Consider the following 20,151-nt stretch of genomic DNA (forward strand, 5'->3'; position numbering starts at 1 on the left):
TAGTGGTATTTCCAAAATAGGGTGCCAGTTTGGATCCAATGGAACTAGCATTTCATTTCTCATGACTTTTTGATCACGTGATGGAGCACCTTCACAAGCCATTCTTTCTTTCCATCTTTCCCTTTCTTCCTAGTTTGTATGCAATATATGCACAAAAAATTTGCTACATTTGATAAACCAAACATACACTTCAATGTTTTTAGATCACCTGCAAGATTTTATTCAACTTGATAGTTCCCAAATCCCTCGATGTGTAAAATTGCTCCATTATTTTGCTATTGAAGAACACTGGGTATATTAGTGAGGTTTAAAAAAAACTTTAAGTACTTCATGGTCCGGTCCTCCTTTGGTACTTCAAATGCTACGCCACCATATTTCATTCTCTGATTGTACACTAAAGTATAAACAATGGTTTTCATCAATGTTGGGATCCAATGCTCGATTCATAAGTCTTATACTCAAACGTTCAAGTTTTTGCCCCTTAATAATCTCACTCTCATCAAGTTTGAGGACAAAATTGAGCTTGCCTCTACATTCTTCTGTAGACATATTGTAGAACTTGACCATAGCAATCTGAACCCTACATATATCCAATACAAAGTTATTGGATGCATTCAATACAAATGCAACTTCTTTGGAACCATGCTTTAATATGTGTGTACTTTCTAGATGCGTTGGCTCACCAATTAGTTCTAAAACTTTCTCATTTAGTTGTTTTCAAGCCTTCTTCATGTGAAATGGTTTGGCAAAGGCATTACTTGCTTAGTTTTGAAGACTTACTTAAAACCTATATCCAATTGTTGATAGAGCATACTATATGACTCAGAGCTCATTCCCACATTGTCACATCTTGAGCATCTGTAGTAGTAAACAAGTTACTCACATCCCTAAGATGTTCACTTGCGATACCATCTACAACGTCCCTGAATTTACAATTTTCCAATGCATTTTTGACCATATCCTTACTTAGGGCTTTGGCAACATCTGTAGTAGTAAAAAAATTGCTCACATCCCTAAGATGTTCACTTGTGATACCATCTACAATGTCCCTGAATTTACAATTTTTCAATGCATTTTTGACCATATCCTTAGGACTTTGGCAATAGTATCATTCTCTGCATGAGGGAACATATTTCTCATTGTAGAAAATTGATATGTGTCTATGATATTGTCCACTTCCTTTGGTTAATTTTTGAATTGGTTTAACTAATCCGATGCGCCAACGTGCTTCTTTGGTTTTTAAAGTGCGCCCAATCTCCAAAGTTTTTGTGAGCTTCCTCTTTATGTTTTGACTCTCTTTCTCGAAGTCCATAACTTTAGACTATAACTCCATATTCTGAAGGTGTGTAGCATGCATAGCATCTTCAATGACAGACATTGCTTGTTGTAGGCTCTGGTTCTCCCTATCCTTCTCAACCAATAATCTATCATTTTCCATCAAAGGCTGCATATTCCCTTGTAATCTTCTGTGCATATTTGTCAAGGTTTGATGAACCCGTACTAATCCTTGTGTGACAAGTCTCTATGTATCCATACGCTCCTTCATTGCCTTCACAAATAAACTTTATAAATGATGTAAGCCCTTCAAATTGTGGTGGCCTTTGAGTGACATCGGGTGGATAAATGCACCCATCAACCCAAAGGTCCACATTTTTTTTCCCTGCATTTCTTTCTTGTTGCATCATCCCTTTCCACAGTTCTTTTAGACATTTGTGCATATTCATCCTTCAATTTAAGGTGAATGTCTCTCTTTATCTTGGTACGTCCTGCACCTACATCTTGTAAAGAAAAATATATGCCAATTTTAACTTGGATTAACATTCAAATCACACAATTACACCCCTTTGATTCACTATATATGTGTTCTTTTTTACCTAGTTTGATCTTGTCTCTTTCTCTTGATTTCAGTCATGATAGACCCTAATCAACCCCTAATATACCTATAATTTTAGCTTTTAATCCACCTCTAATTAGCATCCAATCTTATATTTTTTTCTATCCAAAATATTCTCTCTCTCTCTCTCTATATATATATATATATATATATATATATATATACACACACACACACACACAAACATACACATATATATTCATACACACACACACACACACACACACACACACACACACACACATATGTATATGTGTGTGTGTGTGTATGTGTGTGTGAATTCACACTTAAGGATTAAACAACAACTATGAAGAATAATAATATCACATAGATTTAAAAAATAAAGTTACCTCCATTATCACTTGATGCTTGTGGTATAGAGTGTTGAAGAGGAAGATATCTTATAACATAGTAATGAAGAGGGAGATTCCTTGTAGCAAGGTAGAGAGTGTTGTAGATAGTACTGAGTGTTATTTCAGAAGAATTCGTAGGCATGAAACCATATTCTGGAGGGAAGGAGAAGAGTACACAAAATTTCAGAGAAAACTAGAGCTTTGAGAGGGAATGAAAAAATTCCCAAAAATAGGCATATACTTATCCCAAAAAGATAAAAATTTACAAGGAAACTCTTGAGTCAAAAAGGTGTCTCTGGGTAAAAAATAATCTTAAAATATGATGTGTACGTCATTCTATATCGTTTTTTAACTTCCATCCTTTTAAAAAGCAAGAATGAGAATGATTCTAATATATTTTCATGTTGAAAAGTCATGAGGACATTAAGGAGTCATATATAAATTATTTGCTCTATTTTTAGAGAAAATATAATTATATTTTTTTAGTTATGAGGATTTTGAGAGAAAGTAACCTTATTCTACTATTCGGGAATAAAATAATGGGTGAAATCTATTTCTCTATATAGGCCTACCGTTATATTAATATTCAAAATATAAAATTACAAAGTTGAACTTTCAAGAGCCTATTCATAGGCATCAAAGGAGCTACATCACTCGTGAATTACAACATCAACGGAGAAGGAACTACATCACTCAGGAGCTATATCACTCCTGAATTACAAGAGCCTATTCAGAGGCATCAAAAGAGCTTTATCACTCCTAAATATACAACATGTAAAATTAGGATAAGCGATATCACTGTAAAAGATAAAATCTCCAAGAAATTCCTTCAACTGAACTTGGGATGTAAGCAGTATATCTATCACATCAAAACTTAAAGAAAAAACGTTAGAGTGACATTAGAACAACACAAGGTCTATAGAGACGGTTCGCGACGCCACTCGATAGACAACATAACACATGTGGGGCCCCATGAACAGAATATAAATAAAACAAATTGTCATCAGCTGGAATATAGACGCTCATCAGCTGGAAAGAATATAAACGAAATAATGTGTCATCAACTGGAATATGGACCCTCATCAGCTGGAAAGAATATAAACGAAACAATGTATCATCAGCTAGAATATAGACGCTCATCAATGGAATAGCGAGCGAGGACGATCATTATGAATCTGAGTAAATGTCAAGACATTAAGAAACTCTCACAATGAGTACCCTAAATTACTACCATAGATAACAATTAGCTTGAGAAACTACTCTTGAACTCAAAACATGACCAAAACGAGGCAAACTGTAAGCCAAAGGAAATGCACACATATAAAGATATTAGAGGATCAACTTTACTTTACCTTAAACTATTCTTTCCTGGCGTTTAGTGGTAAGTAACTATTAGCGTTTTAGAACGAGACAAAACAATGGAAGCAGATGCATAAATGCGCACTTCAATCTCTCCATTGGTCCCTGATCATCTGCTCTTTATGCTCGCGGAGGTCCTGATGGCATGCGCACTTAAACCTCTCTTTTGGTTGCTAATCAGTTGCTCTTTCCAAGCTTCCCTTTTTCCAAAATGGGATTTAAACCCTAATATTCTAGGGTAGACCTTTACCTGTAATTACATTTTTTAAAAAAAGATAAGGCTGCACTACTTAGATCCATTCGCCACCGCGGAAAAGTCTGTCCCAAAAGAAGCTCTGTTTGGACCCATGGCGTCCACTCGAACGAAAATTATTGATACTGCAGGGCTCAGCAGAAAGCCTCCACTGGCATGGAATTGAACCTCAGGGCCTTCACCAGGGAGCCAACATTCTGCCCCAATAAGCTTCTCTAAGGGGTGGGAAAGAGGATTACAAGCCGAACCCCTTCCTCTGTTGTGATTCGAAGGATTCTGTTTCCTGCGCGAATAAAAAAACGTTCTTGAAGGTGAAATCATACTTGGTTGGAGAGGCCTTGGCAGAAGCCACATTCTCAAAGTGCTTGAATTTCTCCAGTTGTTCTCTCGGAACCACGCACTCAGAGCCTCGCTTGGCATCATTGCAACGAAGCTCTGGACAAGACGGCTCCTTAATGCAATATCCCGCACACGCTGCATGTAAAGGCGCCTCGTCTCTACTGACTCGAAGCTGCCAATCCTCTGAACCAACCGCACCATCAGTGGTTAGGGTGCGGGACCATGTATCTTCATTGGAAGAGCTGCCGATTGGTGCCAAGGGCGAGGAGCACAAGAAGAAGGTGGAATCGAAGAACTCGCTGGAGAACTATGCATACAACATGCGAAACACTATCCGGGACGAGAAGATAGCTGACAAGCCAGATGCCGCAGACAAGAAGAAGATCGAGGATGTGATGCAGCTGCCCTCTCATAATTGGTGATCGTGATCTTATTCTTTTGCCCCATCGTCTTGTCCTTGTCTCTAGCTTTTGCCCTCGCTTGTCTTTCGCATTGCAGTTATAGGCTTAGGCCTCATAGGGTCGGCAGCGTGCCGCCATCTCTCGCAGGCACTGTTCGGCTCTGATACCATGTTGAAAATTGCAAGGAAGACGAGAGACGAAAGGAAGAGAGGAGAGAAGAGAGATATGAGACATCGGAAGTGAAACCCTAGAAGTGTGTCAACTGAGAACACATGATAGGAATATATAGAGGGGACCTAGGGCGCTATATATAGCTAACACTATACATAGCTAATAGTATCATCAATGTCCTCTAGTGACCACATCCTCCCAGCATCCTCCTAAGATCATGTGCTACCCATAAGTTGCTCATTGAAAATAACATCACAACTTATGATTACCTTCTTGGAGGATGGATCATAAAACTTGTATCCCTTGGAAAATTTTGAATATAAAGTGAAAATAGCTTTCAAATGAGAAGGATCAAGTTTTCTACGAGTCTCTTTGGGTACATTAATATTAGTAATATATCCAAAGGTTTGAAAATATGAAACAGAAGGAATTTCACTTGTCCAACTAGTAAATGGTATTTTACTAGAAGAAGCAATTGCAAGAAGATGACTTTGCACAAATACTTCTATTAAAACTACTTCAACCTAGGAACATTGAGATAAGCCAAAATGAATAAGCATACATTGCATGGCACTGAGAATAATCCTATTTTTACATTCATTAATACCATTCTATTGAGAAGATAGGGAAACATATATTCATGATGAATACCTTGATTATTACAATAATCATAAAAAAACACCATATTTGGAAATATGAAAATTTCTCATAAGTTTGGGATACATGGTCAAATCTTTGGATTTGTCATGACTTGAACACTATATAACTCCAAATCGAGCACTCTATAACTCAATAGATTCCATTTTTCAAGCGCTTTCCAATAATAGGTCACATCATATGGTTTTGAGAAACTTATGGGCATGTTATATGGGTGTCACCTTTTTAGTATTCAAAAAATGGGAATTGGAAGATTCCCAAACTCACTAATATTGTGTTAAAATCATTTGAAATGTATTCTCCACCATTATCACTATGAAGTTTCTTGATGCAATAACTAGTATGAAGTTATGTGGCTTTTTGATATTGCTTAAAAGATAATAAATCTTCTGATTTGTGTTGCAAGAGAAAAACTATGGTGTATATTGAAAAGTCATTAATAAAAGTCGATATTGATATTTCAATGAAGGAAAAGGTCCACAAAGATAAGATCAAGAAAATCTCTAGAATGAGTTGTTGTGGAAATGAAAAAGGATTTGCGAAAATTATTTTCAAGTATATAATATTCACAAATACCCATATGAGGATGAGCTTTGAATTTCATACCTTGAACAAGGTTATGTAGATAAAGATCGACAAGCTTAGAAAAATAAAAAATAATAAATCCATGATGCCATATTTTGCTATTAAGATCAACAAGGATTGTAACAACATTTGCAACATCTTCATTTAAACATAGCTCAAAAGGATTACCATTTCGAGGAGTGACAACTATGATTTGATTGTCTTTCTCAATGGGACACTTAATATGGTCAAAACTGACAAAGAGACCAAGATCCACAACTCTGGCAACGGAAAGAAGATTCCTTAGTAGATTTGGAACATGTAAAAATCCATGTAGATTTCTTGTTGAATAAAGAGTACCGAGATATAAATCACCTATGTCTTTGACTTGGCAAGTTGTGTCATTAGTAAGATAAACCAAGTTCTTGACGGGAATAGAATGATAATTATGTAATCATTGAGACTAATATGTCATGTTTCTCATAGCACCAGAATCAATAATAAAAAGAGATCCATCATCATGAACATGAAGTATCCTTTGAGAGAGATAGAATAACTCACACAATTTTCTTCTTCACTAGTGTTGTCATGTGTAGCAGTATATCTATTATGATTTGAATCAAAATGCCTCTTGAAACATAGATGGGTTGGATGATCACTCTTTTTGTAATAGTCACAATGAGAATAATCTCTAGATAAAAATAGTTGTTGATTTGTAATACCATATTTTTCGTCTTACTGTTTTGCACACCAATCATTTGTAGTGACCATTTCCATTACAATAAAATCAATGACTATTAGGAAATTTGAGACAAGAGAAGTTACTACCACGACGACTCCTACGTTGTCATGATGCTATGCATCCACCACTGCGAACCTGAGGGCGGAGTTTTTTGTCAGGAATTTGAACTCATTAGTCAGTGTCATTAGGAATTTGTTTTCCATTGTAAGTGTCTTTTCGTTTGCCATTCAGTTTTTACCATCAGTTTGAAAATTTGATTAATTAGTTCCATCCTAAAATTTTTGTATTCGCTGAGTAGTACCCAGGCGCAAATAACTTGCACGTATGTTTGTGTGTGTGGTAGCTCATATGAATACTTTCTTGTGTGTCTATGTTTTTTATGTATCCAATAACTTCTAAAATGATGAAAGGGGTTTTTAGTGTATGCAATTTAATGTCAAGACAAGCGGAAATGCCAAATTTATACGGGATTCTTATGACCAAGCCTCTAATTGCTTCATCTTCCCTGCTTCCTCGCAAAAAAGATTGGGTGTTTTTGCTACGGCTAGAGAAGAAAAGGATGGGGTGATATATATTTGATTTGCATGGAAGACAAGAAGCATCACTTTCACATGATTTTTTTGTAGCACTATGTAGCATACGTGGTTATTAAGGTCACACTTTACTTTGTGGCAGCTATTGGTAATGTGAGAGTTGCTTTGTTTATAAAGCTAGAAGAACGTACTACTAGCAGTTGAAGAAGAGAGAAAAGCACGATGAGGTAGCACGAGATGCTAAGGTTTTTAGTGTATATAGAGGAGACTCTCAGAAGCTTTGATATCTATGTCAACTTGGTTTGGAGGATGTCATTGAGTATGAGATCACTCAAGAGAGGGTGTCATCATCATAAGTGGGATTGCAACGTTATGATTGGAGAAAATTGTGAGTTTTCGAGTTGATGGTGGGCATCTACACAAGCAACCGAAAGATCTCAATGATTTCAATGGATGATGGAGCTTCAACTGCGATAGTCTATGATTTTCAATAAATCCAACAAGGTGTAACCGAGGCAAGCTACACTGAGGACGAGGGGAAAGACTCCAGGCACCTTCTTCAAGGGCTGATAATCATCAACAATCAAGTGCATGGATCCCATGCTTATACTACCAATGTGAAGGCTATCTTGCTTGATTTCAATTGGCGTGAAATAGGTAGGAGCGATCGTCAAAAAGGAGATGAGGTTTGAGCGCGCCTTCACAGTCAATTATGTTATAAGAGCGATGAGAAGATTTGAATGGACAGAAGTTATATTACTTTCATCCTGGAACCGTGCTACAACTCGAATGCTATCTGGCCCCATTAGCCTACTTATCACGAAGAGTCTATTGATCCTCAAGGAAAGCGTGTGTCAAAGTGTGATTTAGCAGTGAACCTTTAAGAAACAAGACGTATAATCCAACTTGAAGAATGCAGACGCGAAGAATGAATTGAAGCTGGTCAGCATGACTGTAGGCCTTAGCAGACAACAAGACACCGAATCTCTTCTGTGGAGCTGTTTAAAAGCAACAACGTGCAACAAGTCGCAACCTTAGGAGGGAGAGGAGCAGATTCTACTGCACAAAGAGAAGATAAGAAGAGCTTCTGCTTGCAAGGCTTCAAAGGAAAGCTTTCCAAGAATGCCAAGATCCTAATCAAACAGATTATGACCTTTGAGGTCCAAAACTCTGACACCATTGATAAGGTTAAAGCCAAGATCCAAGATGATAAGGAGGGCATTCCTCTTGACCAATAGAGGTTCATCTTCAACTGGCAAGCCTTTAACTTGGCTTCTTAGGCCCTCTTAAGAATGTCAGCTATATCAAGTATCCATACAATTGATGCAAAATGAGGAAGCAATCAATTTAGAGGTGCATGATAGCTCAAGAGTACCTCAAGAGTAGCACATAAGTGACTTGACCAAAGCTTGTATCTTGATGCATATCTTTGTCCTTTCTTCCGAGAGAAGTTAGCTCAACCATCGGTTACTAGAAGGATTGCAAAATACGAAGTTGATAGTAGTTCATGCTTGTGAGTTGCAATCACCATCCTCAGCATACGAATTGAAAGCAAGTTCATTTGCAAGTTGCTGAAGATCTATCTACTTGGAGAACTTGGCTTGGATTCTTAAGGACAAGCACTTGGATTTGGGATTTACTCATGATTAGAAGCTTTTGAACTTCTTTGAATACTATACTTGGCATTTATGGCTATGGGATTAGCTCTCCTAATTCAACTTTGGTTTTGTAATCTGGCTTTGAATTTGTACTTGCAATAGAACTGAAATGTACTTGACCTTTGTCATCAAATGTGTTGTCTTGAATCAATCTTGATCTTGGTTCCATCTCTCGAATAGCGTCCTTGTGAGACGAGTGAATTTTGCGAACTCTCGCAGTACGTATTCCGTGCGACATGTGGTGAACCCGACCTGAAAGCATTGCTTCTATTCATCGAGATGGGAGACCCTTTGAATAATCCACCTTCATCATCGATTGTTTCTACTTTTTCGATCGATGAGATGAAGACTTTGTCACAAACTCTTTCTTCAGCCATTATGATGCAAAATTAGTAGATGCAATTATCTATGCAATAGCAGCAACAGTTGCATTAGCAGCAGTTGGCGACTTTTGCCTCAAGAACAGAAGTATACGCTTGGTGCGACTAAGGTGATCGAGGTTGTGGTTAATGAGCGAAAATTATTTGATGGCCAGAAATTTTTAGCCTACATTAAGGCCATTGAAAGTCAGATGTGCTTTTTCCAAGTTTCGATCAACTAGAGCAACTATTTCTTACGGCTTGTCATGCTTGCTTTGTGGGTTAGAGTGACATATTTGTTTGTCCAGGACTCTAATTGGGATACTTTTAAGAAAGTGCTCAAAGATTAATATTTTCTGGAGGATTACGGTATTGCTACATGAAAGACAATCAGAGGGTGGGTTTATCAGCCCAACAAATGACTTTTTTCCTCTGAATTGTTGCAAGAGTTTGAAGAGTGATATAACCAGTTGGATGCACTAGAGCAAAGAGCTCTAAACTCAGAGAAAGTGGAGTTGTTCTTACAGATAGCTGATCCTGCACTTGAGGATGAGTTGGGAGAGCTACTAGAGGACCGTATGCAGTCTATGGGATTGAAGACAGATTGGCAGGACGCTATCAATGCGGTTTCTATACTGACAAAGAGGCTGATATGGAAGGCTCGCTTGTAGAACAGGATGTAGTCACCACAAGCGATGTCTTCTCCTACCACGACTTCTCCTACTTCTCTTGTTGCACCATCCATTACTATTTCTCAACCTATGCCTATTCTTGCTGTGGTTGTCAGACCAACTATAAAACTGATCATCAAAGATATGGTGGATGAGATATCAAAGAACTTAAGACCTACAAATCAAGATGACTAGAATGGAGCAGCACCTGATTAGTCTAGCTCCGATTTCAGCCCTGACTTCTTCTACTCCTACAAATTCTTCCAGGAGTGATCATATATGTCACTGCATGTGGTGTGATAGTCTAGATTATGAGCGGATCTGAGGGTCTATCAAGATTTTGAAGAGGCGAAAGGCTGAAGTTGGTAGTTTGGAAAGACAAGATGATATGTTTTGGAGATACAGAGCAGCCGATCAAACCAAATTTCGAAAAGGGTGGTATGATGAAATTATTAGAGGAGTATCTTTTGCGTTATTCTTATGTGATGCAAGAGGTGGCAAGAGAAGCTGTTGCCTATGGCCTTCAGTTAGAGAAGTTGTGCCGAAGGAAAAATATCCTTTATGGTCCTATGCACTATATGCAAAGAAAAAGGGGGAAGCTTCAATATCCAAACTTTTAGCCATAAGTTCATGTCTTTTCTATCATGCCTATATGGTGAAATCTCAGGGATTCGAAGTGCTTATTGATGAGAAGTGGAAAAGAGATTATGATTAGCCTGAAGATTCGAAGAGGTGACTAGGAGGAGTGATACAATCTCTTAGCCTTCTTCTTCAGGACCAAAGTAGAGTATGGCTGATATTCAGAAGCCGAAAGTACAGGAAGATCAAAAAGCCTTGAGGAGAAAGAATCCAAAGCCAAAAAAGCAACTTGGATTATTCAAGCTGCTTTTTGACATTGAAACAATTATGGACTTGAAAAAGATGCTTGAGGATCAGATTCTTAACTACAAAATTAAATTCAGTCTTGGAGAAATTTTGGGAATTTCCAAAAGACAATTTCATGATGGTATCATCGACATGATTAAAAGAAAACGACATATTATTGATGAATCGACACATGATATGATCCATTGAGAGGCTTTAGCAGTTGCTGAGGCCATTATCTATGTCTTGCAGATTGAGAAGATTGATTCTGATTAGGAGATTACTAAGGAGTTTATAGATGGAGCTTTATGTATGCAGTCCAAGATGACTCTTTAGCCTTTACTATAGCTTGTACAGTATGGAAAGAGTGATGGCCCGCCTAGATTGGTGCCTTGTAGACATTTTTCTCGTAGTCATTGGGCTCGTGCGACTACAGAGACGATAGTTAAGCTTGGTGAGGCAGAGACCCCTTGTGTTGCTCTTTTGGATTAGGGCTTCGAGATTAATGTCATCGTGCATGGATTGTATGATACCGGTAGATGGCCAGTTGATGTGGATCATGGTTGGTGCATGCGTCTGGCCAACAACACTCCAGGAGATTTGTATGCTACTTGTCCAAACTTGAAGATTTCTATTCGTGATGTGGATGAGACTTATCATTTCTTTGTGTAGAACTCTTATTCCTATCCTATTATTTTAGGGCAACCATTCATTGCTAAGTCTTGGATGGAGACTAAGGTTCTGGATGATGGATCTACCTATACACAGATCCAAAGTAAGGATGGAAAGGGGGCTGTCCAATTCATGACAATTTGTGTCAACCATCAGTGGAATAAGGATTCTTTGAGGGATTCTCCTCTTCCAGCAAGGAGAGCTGGGCACCAGTGTCTTGCGAGATGACAATGGTATAAGAGATATGGAAAGCTCTCACCTCCTAGCAGTGGTAGTTTTTCTTGAGGAGTTTATGGTTTCTGCTAAAAGTACTTTGTGTTTTCAGCATATTGCGGATATGCCTAGAGTTTTCAAGCAGTATTTGAAGAGAAAAGAAAAAGAATTAAAGCTTACAGGTCTTTTATAGGATGAAGATAGGGTAGATGGTCTCTATGACCAGTTGTCATGCTCGGATACTATGGAGAATCTTTTAGCATTACGAAAAACTAAAAATCAAGAGTTGTCATATGTCTTACAAGTCCATTCTCTGGCAATATATTGCAAAATTGTTGATTTCATATTGCAAGAAAATTTGGGTGCTAAGAATTCTCAACAAAAAGTGTTCTTTGCTGAAATATTTGAACAAAAAGATTTGCATGGTGGTGATTTACAGCAACAAATAGGATTTACAACTGAAGTAAGTTGTGAGCCTCAGTGTTGGACTGTTCATATACAATCTAAAAAAATATGGTTGATTTTTGTCACTCAAAAGAGTTGGGTGTTGTTTATTGATGCCAGGAGGCATATTTCACGATGGATTGTATGCCATGGTGGATTTTGTGAGGTTTTACAGTGGATTCCGTAAACTTTGTTGACTGGGGCTCATACACAAAGTGGATTCTTTGTGCGAGAAGTTGATGGGGACGCCTATCCTTTTCAGGCGTTTCATTAATTTAGTGTGTACATGGGTGATTCCATAGTGGGTGATTCCGCAAAATACATATTAAATTAATAAACGTTTATGAGTTTAGAGTGCGCATTCGTGATAAATTAAGGTTAGGATTGATTTCTAACCAGTTGATTTATTTATGTAGCTGAAGACTACTAGGTATTCACTTTTGTCAGTTTAATTGTATTATTTTACTAACGATTGTGAATGCTTCAGTTGATGTGTAGAGATAGCAGCAGTGGCGGAGGAAAGCATTGGAGGATAGCGTGTATTCGAGTTATCACTTATATTTTGATGGGCGCATACCTTAGGCATGGCGCCTATATTTTGTTGCGCCTATTTATTAAGGCGTTGGATATTTATTTATTATTTTGTATGCGCATGGGCGCACGATTATGATATTTGTATTTGGACATTGTATTGGGTATGCCTGACTCTTTGGGTGCCTGCCCATTAGCTTTATTTCTATTTTGTGCTAAAGCAAACTCAAAAGCCAAAAGCATGCTATTTTGTAATTTGGGCTATTATTTGAGCTTGAAGATGATTAATACATAAAAATACATGCTTTGTGGAGCGCTCACACAAGGCATGGGGGGAGATTGCACCCAATTGGTCTCTTGTTCATATGGTGCTTGCTTTCTACCTTGAGTTTTGTGTAAAAAGTAGAGTTCTTTTGTTCTTGGGGTCCTTTCGGTGCTCACTACGCGAGCATACAGCATCCGATTTGTGGATCAGTGGTATCAGAGTGAAGCTGAGATCGAGAGCTTCCAATCACTACCCATCTTATGCGAAGGCGGAGCTCTTAGAACGATCGAGCTCTACAGTCAGTCTCACCGCGAACGGTCGATATGGGTGGATTCTTGGCGGTCAAGAACCTCTGTCTACAGCCTCTGATCGCGAAGGACCGGCCTGAGGAGGCGGAGGACCACATCAACATCTCCTTCTATCAAGTCGTCTTCTCAGAAGATCAGAGATAAGTTTCATATCTTGTATAAAGCTTAAAAGCTTAAAAACTAATCTTTTAAAAAGCTTAGATATTTCAATTGTCAATTCGGCGGCATCAACGGCCCTTCCTCGTGATTTTCGGCGTGAGAAAACGGCCCCCTCCCCCTAAAATTCGACGTGGCAGTTAGCTTAAGCTTCAAGCTTAATCCCATAAGTTTCAAGACACACAAATCCTCAAAGTTGAACAAGTACATTAAGTTTTGTTACTTTGCAAGTCAAACAAGTTCCTAGAAGTCAGAACCGACTTATGCCAAAAACTCCCATAAGGACTATTCCTGCGCAGAAGCACTGAACTGCAAAGTTGTTTCCTAGAAGACTCTATTCGCATACGCAGACTTGCTGAACCAGTTTCAGCACACGCAGAAGGTCATACACAGATTTTACAAAGATTTCAAACCCCGCAACCGCAAAAGTCAAAGACCGTGAAAGCCAAACAAAAATCTATAAGCCTTGTACACCCGACTTTGAGCTACGCTCATCCCGCTAATTGGATTTTGAGAGTGTGAGGTCTTTTGAATTTTTACAGGATGACGGAACAAAATATGGATGATTTAATGGCTGAAGGCGATCTTCCTGAACCTATGATGGAACAAAAGTTAGATTTAATTATGATGCAGTTGGACGAAGAATGAAGAGCTCAGCAAGCCTTGCAAGTTCAATTGGCCAATTTACAAAGATCAACTATCGACAAAGATGGACCACAACCTGAAGATCTTATCCGACAAACCATCGATACGACTCTCGAAGCTCAATCCATCCGCAAACAAACAAAGATAAGTAAAATAAATTTCAAATTCCGTACTTTCAATGGCACTCGAGATGGAAAAACTATTATTGCATTCATCAGTCAGTTTGATGATTACTTTCATGAGGAGACATACGCTGAAAAAGATAAAATCAAGTGTGTCACTAATCATTTAGTGGATAGAGTATCTCTTTGGTGGACCGTGATTCGTAAGAGCATAGATTGTCCCATTACCTGGGAGAGTTTCAAGAAGAAGTTCATGCAGAATTTCCTTCCTCCACAATTCCATGAAAAAGCAATAAAGCAATGGGACCTTCTTCAGCAAAGAGATCGTGAGCCTATTTCTTAGTATACTGAATGCTTTTGGAATGCCTTACTCCAACTACGTATGCTTGAAGACGTACCTGAAGCGACTCATAAGCGCAAGTATATGTCGGGATTACTTGGGCATTACTATGCTGAAGTCAATATGTTTAAGCCTACAACTCTTGAAGATGCAATTTCTTTAGCTCATGACACTGAAGACAAGCTTCGAGGAAGAGACAAGCGTCCACAACAATTTCAAGCAAATGGTAACTATGGTTCAAAGCAATTCAATTCAAATTTTAGAAGATTCAATCAAAGTCGATTTCCTTCATCATCTTTCCGTAAGTCTTGGACAAAACCACCTGCTTTGCCATCAAATACCAATCAAAACCCTAAGCCATCCTCACAGCCAAATCCTAATATTCCTAGACTTCCTGCCATTACAAACAATGTATCTAAAGCCAAACCTATAGTGTGTTACAAATGCCATCAACCTGACATCTAGCAGCCAATTGCCAATCGAAGAATCCACTTGTCCATATCAACTATCTTGGAGCAATGGAAGATGAAGAATATGAGGAAATGCCTGACTTTACGGAAGATGAGGATGACATTACTACTCCTTCGGATACTTTATCAGGTATGCCAACTCCACATTCTTTGTTGACAATGAAATGTTTAGTGCATGAAAAAGAAAAGATTATTTTGTATGATGATGGTAGTACACATGATTTTATTTCTGCAAAGTTAGTGAAAGAATTGAAACTACAAATTGTTCCTACGCATTATTGCACTACAACAAAAAGGCCTCATAGGCGCACATTTAGACGCGATTTTTGAATATAGACAAAATCTTACGGGTGCGTCTATCCGCCCGTCTATTTGCGCATCTATAATCGCATGTATCAACGAATTTACATGCACAAATAGACGCACATATACACGCGCATATAGACACGCTGGTAGATGCGTTTTTACAAGCACTGGTAGACGCAAACGAAAAATAAAAAAGTCCTTTAAAAAAAAGATATTTAATTTCTTTTTTAAATTTGAATTATGAAGCGCGTGTAGTCTGCACTATAGACGTGCATATAAACGTGAATTATCTGCAATTTAGACGCGCAAAACAGAACTGGAAAAAAAAACCAGAGAGCATGTGCTCTCTGGTTTTTTTTCCCATACATCAGATTGTGCATTTGGGAAGAAGACAATGTATCTCACCGGCATGAGAATTGAAAATAAAAGTCCATGTATTCATTATATATCAAAAGCATTTACATGGGAAGTTTAAGTGCTTGCAACCTAAAGCGTGGCCGCAAGCAGTAGGCTCAAAGATGGATCATACATATACAAGAAAAGAAGCCCTCATGAGGAGGTATGGTGCTCCTCTACGAATCTGAAGAGAAAACATATTCACTAGTACCACCATGGCTACTAGCATCGCTATCCCCCTCCTCGCTATGCTCCACATCCGGGTTCGCCTACACACACAAAATATCAGGGTTGCTTACATAGACAAGGTGGAGAAAAAGTTATAATTAGCTATACTTTTAATAGGAAAGTAAGAAAAACATACCTCCTCTGGCTGTCGAATCCTCATGGCCCGATTTTATTGGTCCTCAATGATGAGACCCTCCTCATAGAAGTGAAGCCATGTGGCTGCGCAGTTATGGCCTCGATGGTAACCTACCTCTCTAGGAGTAGGTATCCTACCAACGATGGTAGTCTGCAAAACATTTAGATATATACAAACAATTATAAGTCACAATATATTAGAATAAAATATATAAATAATTGAAAGAAATATAAATTTTAAAAAACTAGAAAACAAAATATACTTACAAACTCTGCCTCCCACAACTCTCTGCCGCTCGATCCGTAATGCGACGATCCCATTGTTTCCATTTGGATCCATCGCACCTCTGCGTGCTGGCGACTCTTCACTTTCTCTGCTGCTTTCTTCTTGGCTTTCTTCCACTCTATGTGGTGGCACATAGGTGGTTGGTTATAGGCTCCACGCCCCTCCTCCTGCCTCCGCAGTGAGTCCTTGGCCCATGTCATGAGGTTGGATCTTTTGTTGTGAAGCATATCCCTCACTTTTTGATCATCCGAGAATCGCTGACCCTCAGGATTTGGGTACCTCCTATGGACTGCCCTCAACACCTCAGGATTTTTGAAGGCAATGAAACAATCTTTATACGTCGCATGTACGACGCTCCTCATGTATGCCATTACATCCCTTCCTTCATCATCATGAAAGATGCCACTAGCATCTGTAACTCTATAGTACTGGCATACAACCTCCTCTACGTGATCTACTTGTGAGGGTGATCGCTCGCCACCTCCTAGGCAACCCCCACACAAGCCTCGTCCTCCCTATCGACTCTCCCTCCTCCCTCTCTATCGACTACCCTCTGCCTTGCTGGACGCACAAGCTTCTACAGATGCACGTGCTTCTACAGATGCTTGTGCTTCAGCCGATGCACGTGGAGCACGTGGAGTATCTGCATATGGAGTACCTGTATGTGGAGTACCTGCATGTGGAGTTTGGGAAGTAGTGCCAGGCAAAGATGTCAGAGGCGTCCCAGACATGACACTGAACACCTCGTCCACTGTGGGAGAGTGGCCAAGGTGTCTGGTCATCTCTCCCATGAAGTCTTCCCTACTAGGAAAACCTCTAAAAAATGCATTGAACCCTGCAAAAGGAGGCCAATGTATCATTCATGCGATCCAAATCTGCGTCATTGCTAGATGAACCAAGATACGACATCTACAAAAAAAACACAGGAAAAAGATAAACTTATTTGCATACAAAAAATCATATATTACCTGTATTTTCAAAGAGCTTTCTTTAGACATTGAGCATAAAACTTAAGTGTTAATGCTTCTCATAAACAAAAAAACTGATAAACACAAACATGGGATTGGTCACATTCATCATTGCAAAATATATTGTTTACTATCAGAACTAGGAGACCTGGCGCGTGTATCCCCGCGTCTAAATTGCAGGTTAGACGCTCCCTCAGACGCGGTCCAAAGTCAACCTTTTGTCCAGCGCGTCTATCTTCCATCTAAGATGCAGCACAGATGCGCTGTCAGACGCACATTCCAGGTCAATGCGTGTGTATAATCACGTGTATACTGCAAGTCAACCTTCTGTCCAGCGCGTGTACACTACAGAGTACACGCGCCAGCACACACGCTCTAAGACGTGCCCTCAGATGCTATGAGAGGAAACATTTTTCGCGTCTATATCTGCGTCTACACTGAAATGTAGACGCGCTCGGTCGGCCCGACGACCGCCATTGATGATTTACAAAATGCAATATATAATGGAATCACAAATCCTAAATACACAGACAGAGCAGAGAGAGGAAGAGAGAAACAAATAGAGAGAGAGAGAGAGAGAGAGAGAGAGAGAGAGAGAGAGAGAGAGAGAGAGAGAGAGAGAGAGAGTCACCTTGGGTGTTTGGTGTGGCGGGTGGTGGCGCTTCTTCCTTCTCCTTCTTCCTCTCCTTGGTAAGTTACCCTCCCTTGATGCTTGCTTGCTTGCTTGCAGCTTCATCTTGTTCTCCTCTCTCTTGTTCTCTCTTTCTTCCTCTCCTTGGCTTTCCTTTTTCCCTTCTTATGTGTTTGAAATGAAAGAAGAGGTGAGTCATGAGGAGGTGAGGCATGAAGAGACTAGGTGAGACATGAAGAGACTGCATGTCAGCTAAACTCAAGCTTTAGAACCGCAAAAAACACAGGAAAGGAAAGGCGCAGTTTGAAAAGAAATGATTTAAGTATGGTTTGAATTTTGACGTGTGCATCTATTTTTGCATGTATATGCGCGTCTATTGTTCAGATAGACGAGAGTATAGAGGCGAACATAGACGCAGAAATAGACACTAATATAGACGCATAGATAAACGTGGATATAGATGCGCATTTAGGCTTTATCATAATTTTTTGTTTTGATAGTGAATTCTTATCATAAGTTTTAATGTATTTATGATGATTTTTGTGTATTTAAAATTGAGATCTTATGTAAACATATGAATGACAAATATTTTGATGTTGTCATGACTTAGGTTTAATCATGTCGACATCGTCATCACCTAGTGCGGTGCAAGCTGATGAGTCAATGAGCACATCCTCAAGTGAGGATGAAACATTGCGTCTTCATAATCGAGATACATGGTTACGAAAAAAAATTAAATGCATGAGGGTGTATTTTTCAAGCACATCGAATTGCAATGTCACACCTCAGCTTGTATGGAGAATGGGACCGAGAAAAATCACTGGTATTCATTGTTTTTTTTTACCACTAAGATTGCTAGTCTATGTTACGGGAATTATATATCAACGTACATGAAACTCCCTTTTGTGGTTGAGCAGGATGCGGTGCCACATCCTCATATGCTCCATCTCGGGCATCGAGAGGCTGCAAAACGTCGACGCGAGGAGGCAGAGTCTTCAAGAAGAGCAGAGATTGACAACCATGATAGTAGCCCTCATGAAATGCCCCATCAAGTCGTAGAGGATGAGATTTTGGACAACATGGTATACCATCTATTTTTGCAACCGGTTCAGGGAGAAGGTCAATCTACGAAGCCAGATGATCCACTATATGTAGCATCATCTACTCCGTTGTATGAAGGTTGTACGTACTCCGTTCTTCGTGCGTCCCTTGAGATACTTAACTTGCAAACAATTTATGGATGGAGTAATGTAAGTTTGGATGCGTTATTGAAGTAGGTATCAATTTAGTTTGGCTTATGAATCATAATATTAATTGTTCTATTTGAAATCAGACAAAAATATATGTTGGTGGTTTTTTAACTCACTTTTAAAAATATATGTAGGTTATTATCACAAATGCTTCCAAAAGGAAACAAATTGCCAACTAAGAGAGAGCAACCAAGACATTACTTGACATCTCTGGGAGGCCTCGATTATGTCAAGATCCATGCTTGTGTCTTATTTCGTGGGATTCATGAGTTCGCACGAGAGTGTCCTGTTTGTGGCAAATCAAGATACGAAGTGGAGATGAAGTCAATGGATGTGCCTCGTAAGGTTTTGTGACATTTTTCGATTGTTCCACGTATAAAACCTATGTTCAAGTGTAAGTCTATTGGAAAGCTCATGTCATGGCATGCTAGTCATTGTTCAAGTGATGGAAAATGGAGAATCCCTGCAGACACACCGGCATGGCAACATATAGATAATTTGTGGCCCGTTTTCAAAGAAGAGCCAATAAATTTGAGATTTGGTTTAGGTATGGATGGAATCAATCCATTTGGCATCAAAAGCACATCATACAGTGTATGGCCAGTGGTATTGGTGAGCTATAATATTTTTCCATCCATTGCATTTTATTAATTCACTTGTTTTTTCAGCTTTAACCACGTCAGGATATCATGCATGTCCTATTTGCGGTCCCTCTCTAGTTTCCTCTAGGCCGGCACGTTTAAAGAAGGTTATCTACGACAATCATCATCGATTTATTCCTATTGACCATCCCAAATATGTTCTCCCTACTAATGGAATGACTCCACAATCTCTAACCATTTGAGATTGGAAGGAGAGATGGATTAATGCCGACAACCACCCTCCACTCGGCATGAGTCGGTAAGAAGTGCATTTCTCTCGATTGACTTTGAAGTATTTAGCATGATGAATTGTTTACATAATATAT

Source organism: Lygodium microphyllum, chromosome 6 (genome assembly GCF_053477565.2).
Source record: "Lygodium microphyllum isolate KBCC chromosome 6, Lygodium_microphyllum_v1.1.10, whole genome shotgun sequence".
Classification (NCBI taxonomy): Eukaryota; Viridiplantae; Streptophyta; class Polypodiopsida; order Schizaeales; family Lygodiaceae; genus Lygodium; species Lygodium microphyllum.